This window comes from Mus caroli, chromosome X (genome assembly GCF_900094665.2).
Source record: "Mus caroli chromosome X, CAROLI_EIJ_v1.1, whole genome shotgun sequence".
NCBI classification, from domain to species: domain Eukaryota; kingdom Metazoa; phylum Chordata; class Mammalia; order Rodentia; family Muridae; genus Mus; species Mus caroli.
The window spans coordinates 31,154,443-31,170,939 of NC_034589.1; the positions used below are offsets into that span (position 1 = coordinate 31,154,443).

The 16,497-nt window shown below is 43.2% G+C and overlaps 1 protein-coding gene across 4 annotated transcripts in view; it reads left to right on the forward strand.

The window, feature by feature from the left end:
• The first annotated feature begins 4,985 nt into the window (after window positions 1–4,985).
• LOC110286922 (homeobox protein Rhox5) overlaps window positions 4,986–16,497 on the forward strand; it is a 24,912-nt gene continuing 13,400 nt past the window's right edge. For 3 of the 4 annotated variants that reach the window (XM_029472992.1, XM_021153591.2, XM_029472994.1), the window contains exons 1-3: window positions 4,986–5,096; window positions 5,193–5,317; window positions 11,539–11,683. The gene's annotated coding sequence lies outside the window, so the exon portion shown is untranslated. Of the gene's footprint in view, window positions 5,097–5,192; window positions 5,318–11,532; window positions 11,684–16,497 lie in introns of those variants that run through there. The other variant, XM_021153590.2, reaches the window with a different exon arrangement.

The window sequence follows — 16,497 nt, forward strand, 5'->3', positions numbered from 1 at the left end:
TTTGTAGACCAGGCTGGCCTCAAACTCAGAAATCCGCCTGCCTCTGCCTCCCAAGTGCTGGGATTAAAGGCGTGTGCCACCACCGCCCGGCGCCTTCTTTCTTTCTTAGGGAAAGGGAAAAGGCTTGAAAACAATAAGGGGTGATATAGTAATATTATAATAAAATAGACAAATAGGGATAGAATATTGAACCTATTATTTAAGAGTAGTCTTAAACAAAAGCATTTTATAGCCAGAATCCTACATTGACAGAGATCATTGTATACTGGTACAAAATTTGAGATTAATTGTATTACAGTATGATATATGTGCATGCATGCGTGTGTGTGTGTGTGTGTGTGTGTGTGTGTGAGTGAGAGAGAGAGAGAGACAGAGAGAGAGAGAGAGAGAGAGAGAGAGAGTGTGTGTGTGTGTGTTTCAATTCTTAGACAGGCATTATGCCTATACAACTCACTTAAAAATTCATGGTTTAGTCCTAGTCCTTTTAATAGCTGGTATTACAAACTGTTTAGGATAATTAAATAATACAAGTTAATAGTAAGTCAAACTAATGGTCATATTAGATACTAGTTTAGTTAATTACAATAAAATGTTTAATATATAGTAAGTAGCCAGGAATAAACAGTTTAACAATTCAGATATACTATGAATAGATGCTCTTCAAATGCATCAGAGATCTACAATATATGGCATTTAAAATTATTTCATTATTAAAAGATCTTTTGAGGGGCTGGTGAGATAGCTCACTGTTTAGGAGCACTGGCTGCTCTTCCAGAGGTTCCAAGTTCAATTCTCAGCAATTACATGGTGGCTCACAACCATCTATACGGGAATCTGATGCCCTCTTCTGGCATGTGAATGTATATTCAGCAGAGCACTTATACATTACAAAAAAGGAGAAAAGACTGAAGAAAGGTAGTCCAATGACTGGCCCAACTTGGGATCCATCTCATGGGAAGGCACCAAGTTCAGACACTATTACTGATACTATGAAGTGCTTACAGACAGGAGCCTAGCAAGGCTGCCCTCCAAGAGATCTTACCAGCAGCTGACTGAGACGGGTGCAGATACTTACACACAACCATTGGACTTAAGTTGGGGATCCCAATGGTTGAATAGGTGGAGGATTGAAGCTGAAGGGGAGAGTGTCCCCATAGGAATACCAGCAGTCTCAGCTTACCCAGACCCCAGGGAACTCCCAGAGACTGAGCCACCAACCAGGAGCATACACGGGCCAGGCCGAGGTCACTGGCACAACTATAACAGAGGTCTGCCTAGTCAAGCCTTAGTGGAAGATGTGCTTAATCCTCGAGAGACTCAGGGAAGGGGGAAGTTTGGTGGAGGAGAAGAGCACCCTCTCAGAAGCAAGGAGAAGAGGAATGGGATGAAGAACTGGGGGTGGGGCAAGAGAGAAGTTTGACTTACTATTAACTTGTATTATTTAATTATCCTAAACAGTTTGTAATACCAGCTATTAAAAGGACTAGGACTAAACCATGAATTTTTAAGTGAGTTGTATAGGCATAATGCCTGTCTAAGAGAAGGGGCAATGATGGGAATGTAAATAAATAATGAAATTTTAAAAATGATCTTTTGACTCTGAGACAGATCTGCTCCTGAAAGTACCCCCATTCCACTTCAAAGAAGATGATGATCACTAATGTCCTCCATACGGAGTTGCTTCAATTATGGCATGCTAGCCACCAGGCAATAAATGCCCTAACTTCATCTACAGACAGAATGCTGCCCAAACGACAAATAGACACAAGATAGTTGACTGCTAAGCTTTGCCAAGACAGGGAAAGTTAGTTTTCCATAATTCCTGCTTCACGTAAGGTCTGGCAGATATTCTGGGACAGAAGGCTGAAGATAGATGCTCCAATGTTATAAAAAAAATATTAGGTGCAGGTGGTCTATAATTTTTGGAAGCTGTGTTCCTGAACTTCCTACATACTCAAATAATATTTCTTCTCATGTCTCTGATGGGGTTGAAGACTAGATAGTTATAGTCTCACAATTTAACTTAAGTTGTTTAGCATTTAAGAAGGTGTTCTAGGTTTAAAAAATGTTTTAGGATGGTAATATAAGTTAAAATAAAAATTATTTAAATACAAAATTCTAAACTCATCAAGATAGGATAGATGATAAAATGATTTAGCTAAGTTGCCATATATAAATGGGCTGGACATCATAAATGTATATCATAACTTACAGTTTTATAATTGTTATGATTATATTCAGTTTATATCTGAGATAAAAAGCCTTTGTAATTGGACAAAAGGGGGAAATGTAGTAGGTTGGTCTGATGCTGCTTGTATTGTAATGCTAAATCGTGCCCCCCCCCCCCAAGGCCTGTTGACTACTCAGAGGCAGGGTAGAAGTTCCAGATTGAGATTAAATATTTTTGACAGTGCCTAAATTCCATGAAGTGGCAGGGTGTTTCAGTATTGTAAGCACTCATGAGGTGAGGCAGAAAATATCATAACTTCAAAGTCATTCTTGGTTGCAGAGTGAGTTTTAGCTCTGCCTAGGGTAACTAAAAAACCAAAACCAAACAAACAAACAAAAAAGCAAGCAATATCTACTTCATCTTCTCAGCTCCATTGCTTTTGTTTTTTCATTTTCATGTCAAATAGTAAGCAATGGGCCTGATTTGATTTTTAAAATGTAATCATGTTTGTTTCAAAGATTGTGTGAATGTACAGTTTTGTCATAAAAGCATCTTGGTATACCAGGTGTTTCAATCTTCTGCCTCTCTAGTTGGCTTGGGTTTTAGGACCATAGGAAATAACTCCACTCTAGCTCTAGCTCTGCTCTCCTAAGCTGCTGGTGCCTCTCTTGCACCTCTTTTGTTACATGTGAGGGCTCAGAACATGGCAGTTGGTTCAGAGGGTTTGGATAGCTTATCTGATCAGTAAAGTCCTAAGGAATTCCAGCCCCTTATAGAAAATCATGTTCACTTCTATAACTATATAAATCATTGGGTGCTATGGACTTTGGAACTATGGAAACCCCACTTCTATCCAGTATCCTTCTGTGCCATGTGTGACCTTGGGAGATCCTAGGTAGTTTCATGGATGCCATAGAGAGCCAAAAGGGTAGGCACAAATAACATAAAAACAATGAGAGTTTCTTGAATTTTTGTCATCTCTACTCTTAATAAGAACCTTTTAAGAGTTTACAATGGTGAACAAAAAAGACTTTAAGGATTAATTTGTTCTCAAAACCATAAGAAGCAGATGCTTTGGAAAGATCCCTTAAGGAGTACCAGTCAGCCTCTGCTCTGAGAAGGAAGGGCATATTCCTCCTGGCTCTGAATGGGAGACAAAAGAGAGAGAAGGAAGCGTCTTCCCTTTGGCGTGGATGGGATGATGGATGGTTATGTTACAGTGGAAGCTCTAGGACTTCAGCTTGAGGCCTGGCCAATGTCTCCTATGCCAAAGGCAGAGAGAGTAGAGAAGGGGATTGTGAGTGTCCATTAATCTTGTGAATAGGCCCTTAGGAAGTTTCAGTGTCCAAAACTGGAATGAACTGTGGGGTATAGGCAAAATCAGCTCTGTCTGGACAAACACTCTCTCTTCTTATGGACTATCCCTCCTCCTCTTGCATCTTTATGGTGTGACATGGACAGGGTGAAGTGGATGAGAGCCTGATAGGATGTTGTATACCAGTTTCCTCTGAGATTGAAATATTCCATTCTGTATAGACACTTTTTAAACAAGAAGATAAAACACTCAAAATAGCTTCAGGAATATAAGGTTCACTAGTTCTGCCCTATCCCCCACCAAGGATATATTTCTCTCCAGCAAAAGGTTATGGGGGTGGAAGCAGCAGGGAGGGGATGTTTTGCCAAGTCAAGAACTCCCCCAATAGGCAGGTATGGTGATTGGGAAAGCATAGTGCCAGGTTTCAAATTGCCAGAAGGAACACTATGCAGGTTGTTAGTGGAGATCTGTCACCAAACATTCCTGCTTGGCTATGGGCCCTGCTTGTTGAAATACCCACACACTAAGCAGGATCTATCTGCTTATCTAGTCGTGGCTCAGCTGTCATAGGTAAGACCAGTAGTTTTCCAGATGGATTTAAGGCCCACTCCACAAAAGGGAGTTCATATCTGTTCCTGTAATCCAGGACAAAAACCTGTGGCTAAGGAGGTCATAGGTTACAATAGGGAAGCAACATATGTCAATGTTTCTTATATGGATGTGATGTGACTGTCAAATGTCTTCTAAATGTGTGTTTATGTTCATAGGTCACACTGTGAGTAGCCTTGACTCATAACCATGGTGAAGCTACTGAGAACAAGTGACTGTTACTATGGCATGGTGGCATATTTTTAGCCACAGGTGGACATCTATAGTCAACCCCTCCAAGGCTTGTAGATCATTGCAGAAAAGGGAGCAGAAAGACTGTAAGAGTAAAGGATGGGATGCTGTGTAACAGTTTCCTCTGATTTTAAAACATTCCATTCTGCAAGGAAGCTCCTCAAACAGGAAGGCAAACAACTCAATATAACTTCAAGAAGTCTCTGAAACTGACAATATTCACTGGGTCTCTCTGTGCCATAGGAAGCAGAGCCATGATGCAAAGACTTTCAGTAGAGCTGCACTGCCCAGAAGACTCTCAGACAAGCTGACCTGCAAAGATGATGAGACCAGATCAGCTGCCTGGAAGAAGCAGACAGCAGGTGAACTTCCTGGAATGGGTTTAGACTAACCAAGGCACTGGTAAAGGATACTCTTCCAACCTGTTGAGCTGCTGCCAGGCTGTGCATTGTGCTGCAGGTTCTCAGTTTTGTGAGCTGTCTGTCACTAGTCTTGTTGTGGGTTTTGGTGATGCAGCTGTCTTTGAGTCATTTCTGTTCCTGTACCTAAATTCCCTCCCCTCCCCCGAAATTCTTTGGTTCACCAAATTGGACTTTGGTGTTATCTGTACTTTGGTTTATAGTGTGTTCCCTATCTGTGTTGAGTAGCAGTGTTTGTTTTATCTCCCCATGGAACACAATGTGGGGGGAGGCCTCAAAAAAGAAAGTGAAAGGCAGTGCAAGCAAACTATGCCATGTTTGGAAGCTTAAGGCTGCACAGGACCTACTGATGGTAAGTCAGCATTGTCATATCATGATGGGAGGGGAATGTGCCTTTCTATTTAAATATTTTCTTGATAACTTATGTGTATCGATTTTACTATTCCAGAAGACACACGAAACAGAGAACCTGAGAGTCCACTTCTTTCTTGTGAATACAAGTGCCAAGGGAATAAGAGTGTAGTAACAAGGTGTTGTTGGCATCAGATAATATCATTTGCATCTGGCTTCTGGGTAAGAGCAACACCCTAGGGCTCCTTCAGAGTCTTCAACGTAATGGTATCTGGGTAGCAGGAGGAGCTCTCTGAGTATTTACAGCCTTTGTTGTTTCATATACTTAGCTTTCCTCCTATTAAACCAATCCTACAATAAAAGGCAGAAAGGGATTGGTTAATTATACATTTAGGTTCATAGCTGAAATTACATAATGTAAGTTTATATGCCAGTGAGATTTTTACATTCCCTAGAGGAACTTTATTTTTTATTGATTTAGTATTGTGAAGGCTGAAGGTGGAGCACAGAATGCAGTTCTTGTCTCAATGTGTAAGGCCTTAGATCTAATACTGAGGGCTAAAAGTATCAAAATCTATGAAAAATCCCTTTTGGAAACTTAAATTGCACCCTGTCCTCCATGAAACCCTCCTTGAACGTGAGGTGTGGAGCAGGACCTGGAATAGACATAGGACCTTTCCTCTCCTCTCCAAAATAAATACATTCAAGTGCTTTCATTGAGGATAGGATGCAGGTAGAGTTATCAAGGGAAGACTAATCTGTGAACTCCTATGTAAGTTTAATGTTTCCAAAAACTACTTTTAATGATGGTTCTTAAACACTTTAGCCTCCTTTCTAGCCCACCACCCACCACCCACCAGAGGTGGTGAAAAAGAAAGACTACAGGGGAAGTGCACCTGTTTGGAAAGGATTCTTTGAAGTAACTCCCATTTCTGTTGTCAGAAAATTGGCAGTTCAATTCCCAGGTCGGAAGCAACAGATTAGCCCACTCACAAACACTTCATGGGTACACCAGCAGTCCAGTTCAGTAGAGTTGGGATAGCAAACATGAATCAGCAGTGGTGACACTACCTAATAGAGACAGCCAGGCCTCAACCTCTGCATGAGTCAGCAGGAGGAGGATCCAGGGCCAACACGAACACCAGGATACGTTTTTGGCTGTGCCTTTCTCAGCGAAGTGAAGATCAGCAAAGAGGCGAGACCAATAAGCATTGCACAGATAGCTCTACCAACAAGACAAGTTCAGCCTCCATGACCATCTGTTCAGTCCGATTATACTCCCTCCAAATATCAAGTGTCCTTCATGGGTCTTGCTTGAGCCCATAAGTCTTAGCAAAACTCCACGTGAGACTGTCTCAGCTAACATCACTCTGACAATCAGCCGGAGTCCGTGGAAGTGGTAAGAAAACGCAGTACAGCACCAGAAGTTTTTTGATGCATTTTTCTCTATGAAGTCCCTTACAAATGCAGCTCAACTAAGAATGTAAGGCAGAGCAATATATGCTTGTCATTAGCAAATATTCCCTCATCACGAGTCCTTTCACATGCTTGCTTTAGTAGAACATCCTTTCTCCTGTGTCTGCTTCAGCAAAATGTTTCTTCATGAGTCTGCCTTAGATTTTTCACCTGTGTCCTCTTCAGCAAAACATTCCTTCGTGTGTTTGTCCCAGCAAAACACCATACAACACAACTGACTTTCCAAAGAACCCTTTAGTTTCCACTTCACTCCTGTAAGTTATTAAATGGCCAGAAGAAAACCTGTCAAATTCCCCTATCCTCTCATTATCCCAATTAATGAGGTTTTATACTGAATCTTCCTTTGATACTTTCCTAAACTGAAATATCTTGTGTCAAAGGACTCATGTTCCTGTTTGAGGCCTACTACTCCCAATATTACTATTCAGAGTCTTTTTCTCCCATAAATGTAGATTCTTAAAAGTTTGAATTGTGGTGTATATTTAGAGAGATTTGAAGGTAGCAAGGGTCAAGATTCATTAATATTAGTGAACTTTCAGTACCACAGTGGAGCTAAATGTGACATGGTCCTTTTTCCAAAACTTATTTCTTAACAAAGCTCTAAGATGTTTACAAAACAGAGTATGGAGAGTTATTTGGAGAGCCCTTTGAAGATATTCATGTCCAAAGGGTTGAGAGTAGATGGGAACATTGTCTTTATTCTTATTGGTGGCATGTGAGTCACTCTGATTTCTGAACTCCAGCGGGAATACTTGAAAGGACCTCAAATTTGGCATGAGACATCCCAAGTTTAAGTTCTTAGCACAAAGGAGATTTATCTGCCCCAGAAGGACTGTAGACAGGAAATAAGAGACGAAGGTAGGAGATAGAGAGTAAAGGACAAGGGGAAGGGAGCAAGGGAGAGTAAGAAGGGATATTTGCCTAGGAGGGACAAAGGACTGCCTCTGGATAGAGAGAAGACAGACGTGGCCCGTAGGTAAGTGGCTGTTTATAAAGGTAAAAGGGGAAACCTCCTCACTCATTTGCCCTGTGTTAGGATGAGTTGGTCCATTTTGATTAGGCATGTTAATTAGGGCAGCCAAAAGGGGCTTTTTATTGTTGGACTTCAAAACTTTAATAGCTGGACCTTTGAAGGTCAGTCTAAGGAGGAGGAAATAGCAAAATAAGGGACTGGACCTTGACAGTAAGCTTTAGGAATGTAATCTAACAGTTTTTATCAAGGCAGATGGAATGGAGGAAGAGCAAGGCCTTGCAGAGTCCTGTTTGCCATGCCCAGGTCGTCTAGAGCCCCATTCACTAGGTAAACTGGCAAAGCAGCTCAGCAACCTTTAGTTTCTTGGTTCCCCCAGAGGCTTCAATGCTCGTGAAAGCTGAAGTCTTAACTTGCATCCTGAGTTAGGTGTGGTGGTGAGCCTGGCTTGTGGTGTTGGGATGCAGATTTTCGGTGAGGGGCTGCTATGTTTCTCTACTGGTCCAGAAACAACTTTATCTGATCTGTAGTGCCTTCAGTCACTGCACTCATGGGAGGGCACTGAGAAGCAGAGCTACTGGCATCATCTGACACTGTTTCTAGCTCACTCTCTTTCCTTTTTACCAAAACAGTTCTTATAAGGAATGATAAAGAATAGACCAGTGATTCTCAATCTGTGTGGGGGTCATGATGCTTTAGCAGGGACCACCCAAGACCATTGGAAAATACAGATTTTACATTGCAATTCTTAACAGTAGCAAACTTAGAGTTATAAATAGCAATGAAATAATTTTATGGTTGGGATCACCACAACATGAGAAACTGTATTAAAGGGTCACAGCATTAGGAAGGTTGACAAACACTGTTATGGACTAAAGTAACTTGCATTGTAACCTTAATCCTACAAATCAGTTATTACTGACTGAGTACATGACAATCTTCAGATTCCAGTCCAGCACAGAGCTAGACTTGAGAGTTATTCCCTACTCTTTAAGTCACATAAATACTGTTTTTATGTGACTAATAGCATCCTATAAATTAAGGGAAAAATTACCTTTTGACATGATCACAATCGCTCCAGAAAATATTCATGAATGCATGCTTTCTACTCTTCTCTTGTCAACGGAGATTGTACAAATTTGTTTTTTTCTAGTTTGCCTCGTGTTTTTTTGTTTGTTTTGTTTTGTGTTTTTAGCAAATTGGCCAATTTTACACTATGATGTAAGTGTGTAGTGCTATAGTACAGCCTCTGCTTAGGTCTTCTCTTTCAGATACTGACAGGTCCTCTATGGGGACATTGCCTGTGAGTCCCCAACTAGCTGATAGACAGGTATCAGGACACCTCATATAGAAAGTGAGTCAGTATTGAAGGGGTGTACATCCTGTCTCCTCATATGGACCTCCTGCCTGGGAATCAGGGAGCCTGATTGCAGACTCTGGCTATGTACCCTTCCTATTTTCAAGTAGTGTAAGTACACACTCCCTTTTCTGCCATGGGGGTTCTGCTGATTTTCTTCAGAAAACCTGTGTTGCTGTCTGGCTCTAACTCTGGTGCTAAACTCTCCTCAGAACGCTGCCATGTTGTTCTTCTGTATGTCTCTCCAAGGTACTAATAATGCCTAGTGAATTGATTCATCTCCAGTAATCCATCCTGGTGTCATCTTGAGCCACCAGTACACTATCCAAAATGCAACACTCACCTCTGTCACCTCTGTGTACAGGTCCCTAAGGAGCCACCTGGCAAGGGTCCTGGGAACCAAATTTAGGTCTCCCAAAAGACCAGCAAGCACACTTAACCACTAAGCTATCTCTCCAGCTCCACTAGCCATTAAAAAAATATTTTAAGCCAGGTGGTAGTGGCACACACCTTTAATTCCAGCACTCAGGAGGCAGAGGCAGATGGATGAGTTTGAGGCTAGATTGGTCTGCAGGATAAGTTCCAGGACAGCCAAGTCTACACAGAGAAACCTTATCTCAAAAACAAAACAACACAAAGTAAAAACAAAAATGTAAAAGAAAAGAAAGACAAAATGTCTGTTGGAAAGAAGGTACCTCAGCTGAAGGGTAGTCTCCATCAAATTGGCTTGAGAGCATGCCAGTGGGGCATTTTCTTAAGTGGAGGGCAGAAGGTCAAGTGCATTGTGGTTGGTGCCATGCCTAGGCTGGTGGTCCTAGGTTCTATAAGAAAGCAGGCTGAGCAAGCCATGAGGAACAAGCCAGTAAGCAGCACCCCTCTGTGACCCCTGCATCAGCTCCTGCCTCCAGGTTCCTGCCTTGGCTTCCCCTGAGGATGGACTGTAACCCACCATCCAAGTGGGTTACCTTTCCTACTACAAATGGCTTTTGGTCTGTGTTTTATTACAGCACCAGGAAGCAAACTAGGCTCATTACTTAAGAAACTTTCCAGGTTAGAATCACCACAACATTGGAATATTTGGTCAAAGAAGAATGAAAGTGCCAGGCCTTATGCAGTAAGAATGTGTGAGTACTCCACAAGGTGGTGCCCTCTGGATTAAGATGAATTTAGCTGAGCTCCACTGTGAGGCAGCTGGTACTGCTGTGGGCACTGGCTTTCTGGATTTGGAAGGCACACAATCGAGTTCGGATTCTTATGAGAGCCCTTCCCAACTTGTTAGCAGTTTCATTCTTCAACTTCTTTTCAGCAGTAAACCTGGGACAGCAGGAGGTGTGCCTGTTTCTCTTATATAAGGCTTCGGTGTGGACTGGGAAATCTACAAGCTCGACAATTCCCGTTCTTTCACTGGCAGGATATCCAGGGATAGATCCTTATAAAGCGAGAGACTGGCCAGGAGTGTATCTGAAGAAATTGATTGTGCCCAATGCAAATTCTTATCTTTTAAATAATTAAGAAAAAATTGTCCTCTTTCTGAGGTGGGAGTTTAGCCATTTCTTTGGCAACAGCAGTCAGCGTGTATTTTTAAGGTGGTTTAGGGGTGGTTAAATCCGCCAGCAACACCTCCTACCTCTGTCTGAGTTCAAGTACTTCAGTTTTAATCTTTAGGTTCATACTTCAACTCTAAATATTTTATTAGACCTCTTAATTGAGATAGAGATAGATAGATAGAGAGAGAGAGAGAGAGAGAGAGAGAGAGAGAGAAAGAGAGAGAGAGAGAGAGAGAGAGAGAGAGAAAGTTAGTTGATCTTTTGACCAGGTCCTCACTGTGTAGCCTTGACTAGCCTGGAACTCACTATGTAGACCAGATAGCCTCTAAATCATAGACGTGTGTGTGTGTGTGTGTGTGTGTGTGTGTGTGTGTGTGTGTATGCTTGAGTACAGTGCGTGCATATGGCAGTCAGAGGACAAGTTGCAGGAGATGGTTCTCCTCTTCTTCCACTATGTGTATCCTGGGGATAGAACTCAAGTCCTCAGGCTTGGCAGCAAGCACTTTCTTCCAAAGAATCATCTTGTGTGCCATGGGATGCTTTCAATGTCTTTGTCTGAGTTAAGTCCGCCAAGCATTAGCACAAATAAATCTGTGCAACAGGTGCTATCTTCTGGAACACAAGAGTTAGTTGGAGTAGACTCTCAATCTTCATAGTACTGGCAGCTGGAGAGATGGTTCAGTGGTTAAGGGAACTGGTGGCTCTTCCAGAGGACTGAGGTTTGATTCCAAAAACTCATATGGTGGCTAACAGTGGTCTATAACTCCCCTTCCAGAGGATCTGATTCCCTCTTATGGCTTCCAGAGGCAATGCATGTGCACAGTACGCAGACATATATGCAGGCAAACACACACACACACAAAATAAAAATAAGAGATCTTAAAAAAACTTCCATACTTCTCATCAAAATTCTTTAATTTTTCCAGATCACTGATTTTGCTGGAAAGCAGTTTTATGTTATCATTCTTCTGTTCCAACATGGCAAACGACCATTTCTGCTGCTCAAATTCAGTTAGAGATCATTTCGTCCTTCCTGATTTAACTGTGTAACTCACCCCGTTCATTCACTGTTCAATGCATTTGGCTTCTTTAGTGACTGACACTCAGCGTTCCCACTCTTCAATTGGTATTGTGTCATTGCATCTTGTACTGCCTGCCTCCTCCAACCTCCCAAGCTGCTGGAAGCCCCACTTGTCTTCACATGGAATTAATCCACTGATGGAGAAAAAGTAACAAGGGTGAGTACACTTAGGTGACTGGGAGCAGCTTGTCTTTCCAGGGTGGGAAGTGAGCAAGACCAAGGGAAGGAGAAACTGTGGTGGACGGGACTACTGTCTGCTCATCTGTGACCTCCAGACCAGGGAAGGCATGTGGCTGCCACCTAGAACCTGAAGACGGGTGAGCGCATGAGTGTGTAATACAGTGGGTATTTACTGCATTTTTGGGGGGGGGTCTTGTCCAATTATATAAGAAATTATTTAAGAGGCTGCCAAAGTAAATGAAAACAAAATACCTTGGTCTATTTCTGAAACAACTAGAGCCAAATCCTTAGGAGAAATCTAAATTCAGCATCCTGCTCCCGGGCTGGGAGGAGAGAGAGAAGCACAAGCCTTCCTGCAGCCTGCAAACGATAGAGTGTCTTAGTCCTTCTGAGGCAATAGGACCTGTGTCCCAGTGGCTCTGAGTGCCATGTGTGCTTCGCTGAGAGGGGTTGGGAAACAGGCAGAGTGCAGGCAAGGTGAACTTTTACCTGCCTGCTCCCCTGAATCCCGAGACTGGCCTTGAGGAAGTTGCAGACCAACTATCTTACTGAACTCATGAGCTAGGGAAGGGNCAGTACTGAAGGAAAACTCACCATCAGCCTATGGGGACAACTGGGACTTCCATGAACTTGTATCTGCACCCTCATGGTCAGAACAGGGGTGTGGTCTGCAGTAGTGAGAGGTGCAAGCTCCTTGCCTGCTAATAATGTGATGTGCTGGGGCCACCGAAGGTGACACAGGCATGCTGCCTCCAACAGGAAGACCTCTTTGCCAATCTGTTTGCATCTCATTTAGGGAATGGTTTGCATCTACATGCCACAGTCAGAAGGAAATATACAGAAATTTTGCTCTTTATTGTTGCTGTGGTGGGAATGGAGACAGAGAAAGGTGGCTTTCCCTCATGAATGGTAAAACTGTGACTGCACACAGCCAGCCCATCTCCCTGTGGCTCCTGGAGGTTTGGTCCCCTAGGGCTCCTCTGGGTCCATCATGCAAATGTGGTCCTGGATCCCACCTGCTGTGCTGCTGAGCATTGCTTTCTTCTCCCTGGCCCTCTGTTTGGCTCTCCTGTTCTTAAACCACATCTGAAAGCAGAGGAGAATAGGCAATGCCTCAGCATGCTGAGTGCTTTGCTGACAAGGCCACAGCTACATCAGGGCACTGTTATTCTGAACTGCACAGCAGAAGCTATTTTCTTTTTTAATGTAATGTTTATCATCTCCATCATCACTACCACCACCACCACATTCATCATCTCTGTGTGTGTATGTTTGCACTAAAGCAACTGTTAGAGGGCATGCTTCCATTCCCTTTCATTCTAACCTGAGCTCATGGAGACAGGAACCCTAATTTCAGACAAGTAGAATATCTTGGTCCTGACAGAAATCTCAAGGACCAAACTTTGTGCTCAGTCAGCCCCCCTGAATCAGGGTCTCGGACAGATGGGCATAGAGTTGGCGAAAATGGGGTGACAAACAGACAGGACACAAGGGAGTGTGCTGAATCTGAATGTAATTTTTCAAATTGAGCATTGAACTTTATATANAGAAGAAAATGGAGAAGTTAGGTGACACATTGGCAAGGTACAGTAAGGTCCCGGATGCTTAATGACTCTTACACAAAACAGAGAGGAATGTAAACACAAAGACTGGCAGGAACTGGGCAATAAAACAACTGAGATAAGGTCAGCTCTATCTAAGGTCAACTATAGTCTTAGAAGCCAGGTGTGAGGTCTTTACACTCCCAGGGCAAGGGCTTTCATGCCTAAGTCATGGCTCTAATTAGGGAGTTCCGTTCTAGCTAACCTTCTCATGAATAATTCAATACTCTAAAACCACAGCCTGATCTACTTCCTAAACCATTGTAAATTCCTGTATATGGGAGTGACTTGGCTTTTATTCTGAGTGATAGTGTGGGGGGACTTTCTACTAATAAGTAATGTAGTCTGCCATACATAACTATAATAAGAATTCTAAACTTACGTTGCTAAGCTTGCCCTGAGATTTCTAATTCTTTGTAGTAGATAGTAATGCCTGAATTCTTTCACATCTCTCTTACAATAAATACTAAAGGCAATTCTGAATGTCACTGAATAGTCAACATTCTTACTGAATTCCAAGCCCAGGGTCGGCTCAAGGACTACCTAGGGCATTGGTGAAGGCCAGGAAGCAAAGTTCAATTTTGCTTAGGTATTTGGCAAGGCATTGCTTGGAGGCACCTATAACAAAACAATAATGAAAGGAAGCACACAGATCCATTCTCAAGGACAAAATTGGACCATACGTGCTATGTATGAGACTAAGTTTCCGTGAACTTTTTGCCTCAGGACTGCATCCAGGCTTTTGGTCTGTCATGCGCTTCACTACTGGAGTGGGTGTAGCACTCCTGAGCTCTTTGAGACTGGGCCTGGAGTCTGCACTTCCCAGTTTTTGTGTCTGCCTGGTCCTGGTTCAGAAAAGCTCATGGTCAGTCAGTTGCGCTGTCCTGCGTAGCCAAGCACTCTCGATGTCTGCTCTGGATCCTCAGAGGCCGTGTCCATACCCAGTGGAAGTGAGGGCACTCTGCCTGACTGGGGCCAAGTCCTGTTGACTTTGTTCAGACAGAATGCTCCTCTACAGGAGTGGATTCCCAGGAGTAGTTTTCTGTCCACAGTTGCCCACTCTTCTTCTTGGCTGTGAATTCTACTTTCTCAGGCTGCATTTTAGTGAGTGACCTCAATCTTGACCCACGCTGGAAGACCTAACTGAAAAATTATCTAGACTTATCTTTCTCGCCAGGCCACAGAGCTGGTAGTCCAGTGTCTAGGCTAAAATGGGGGATTCAACTGCAAGCTGTACTTTAACCTTGCTAGCCCTGACCCTGACTTCTGATCCCCTCCCTGTACTTTTCTCAATAGCTCCCTGGGAATACAGCCTCCCATTCCACTAATGATTAATGTAGCAAATGCCTTCTTCCATGCTTGTTTTGCTTTGACTCTGAGGGAATTTTGATGCACTATAGGAGGCATCCCAGGCCTAGCCCTTCTCTCCTAATCCACTGACTAGATAGCTGCTAAGGACTCACATTCCTTAAGGGTCACTCCAGTCAGCTTACGAGAAAGCTGCTTAAGACTCAACTCTCATAAATCTATGTGTATGAATGTTTGCCTGGGTGGATGTCTGTGTACTGTGAGACCAAATAAGGATGTCTGGCCCCTTGGAACTGGAATTGAAGATAGCTGGAAGCAAATCTTGCTCTTCTGCAAGAGCAGCCAGTGCTCTTCATTACCACTGCCACTCCAGCTCTTTTGGTGGCTGCGCGTCTTCCCTGTGGGATTCCCTCCCAGCATGTTAGCCTCTTCAAAACTGGATCAAGACTATAAAGAGTATTGTGAATGCCTATTATAAATCGTAAGACCCGAAAAGCCTTACGTCCAGGATGTTCCCCTCCCAGAGATGCAGAGATAGAGATCGATGCAAAACGCAAGAGGTTTATTAATCCAGCATGCTGGGGTCATCCTGAAATCGGGATGGAAGTGACCCCGAGTAGCTAAAGCACACACCTTTTATACATTTGTTTAGAGCAGTTCTCAGTCACAGTTTAGGGCTGGCAGTTTATCATTGGTTAACCTATAACCGCATTAAGGGGACAGACTTAAGGACCGGAGGGAGGCATTGTGTGGGCTTTTCTAAACAATCAGAGGACTATCTCTTAGCGCACCTTGCAGTGAGGCAAATTCTGGGAAAAGAACATCTTGACATTTACTTAACTTTTTACAACAGTGGTCATTTTGAGCTACCACAAATCTTACAGTACCACGCACAAACTGATTGTTCTCCATGTTCTAGAAAATGATGTTAGAGCAGCCCCACTCTAGAGGAGGAGCAGACTCGCTTCCTGTGCTGACTTCTTATTAAGCAACACTGGCAAGTATATCAAAGGGGCAAAGTTACAAGTGTAGCACTGTCCTCCATCTGCGTCTCAAATGTGTGAGGCTGGTGGAGGTAAGGGGAGCATTGGATTGTCAAACTGTCTAAGCCCTTATGTCCATAACTGGACTTTGATGAAGCGCACATCAAGTATTCCAAGTGGCAAGAACATCAAAAGCTGCTAGACATGGTGCACACACCTGTAATACCATCCTTTGTGAGTTGGAGGCAGGATGATCAGGAACTCAAGATCATGAGGGTGTGGTGTGGTGTGTGGGCTGTGTGGTGTGTCTGTTGGGGTGAGTGTAAGGTGTTGGGTGTAAGTGTATGGTGTGGTGTTTCTGTGTGCATGAGGTGTGCTGTGGTTTGGGATGCGTAGTATGATGTATGGGTTATATATAGTATGTATGTGGTGTGGTGGTGGTGGTGGTGGTGTGTGTGTGTGTGTATGTGGTTTGTTGTGTGGATTGCAGTGTGTTTGTGGGTTGTGGTATATGTGTGTGTGTTACAGGGGTGTGTTTCTGATGTGATGTGTGGGTTTGGGGGTGTGTGGTGTGATATATGGGCTGGGGTGTATGGTGCACTCTTTCCTTGTTTGTGATACTGTTACGTGTGTGCTGTCATGCTTCTGTGTGTGTAGGTTCAGGTGAGGGTTGCACTATGTGTATGGTTTGCTGTTTCTCTGTGTGTGGTGTGTGTAGGGGTTGTGGTATGTATGGGGTATGATGTGTGGGTAACTTATTGTGTGGTGTGGGTTCTGGTGTGTGTGTGTGTGTGTGTGGTGTGGGTTGAACATTTCAATGTGTGTGGTATGGTGTGTAGGTTGCAGTCTGTATGTAGTATGGTGTGTGGATTACTCTGTGTGTGTGTGTGTGTGGTGTG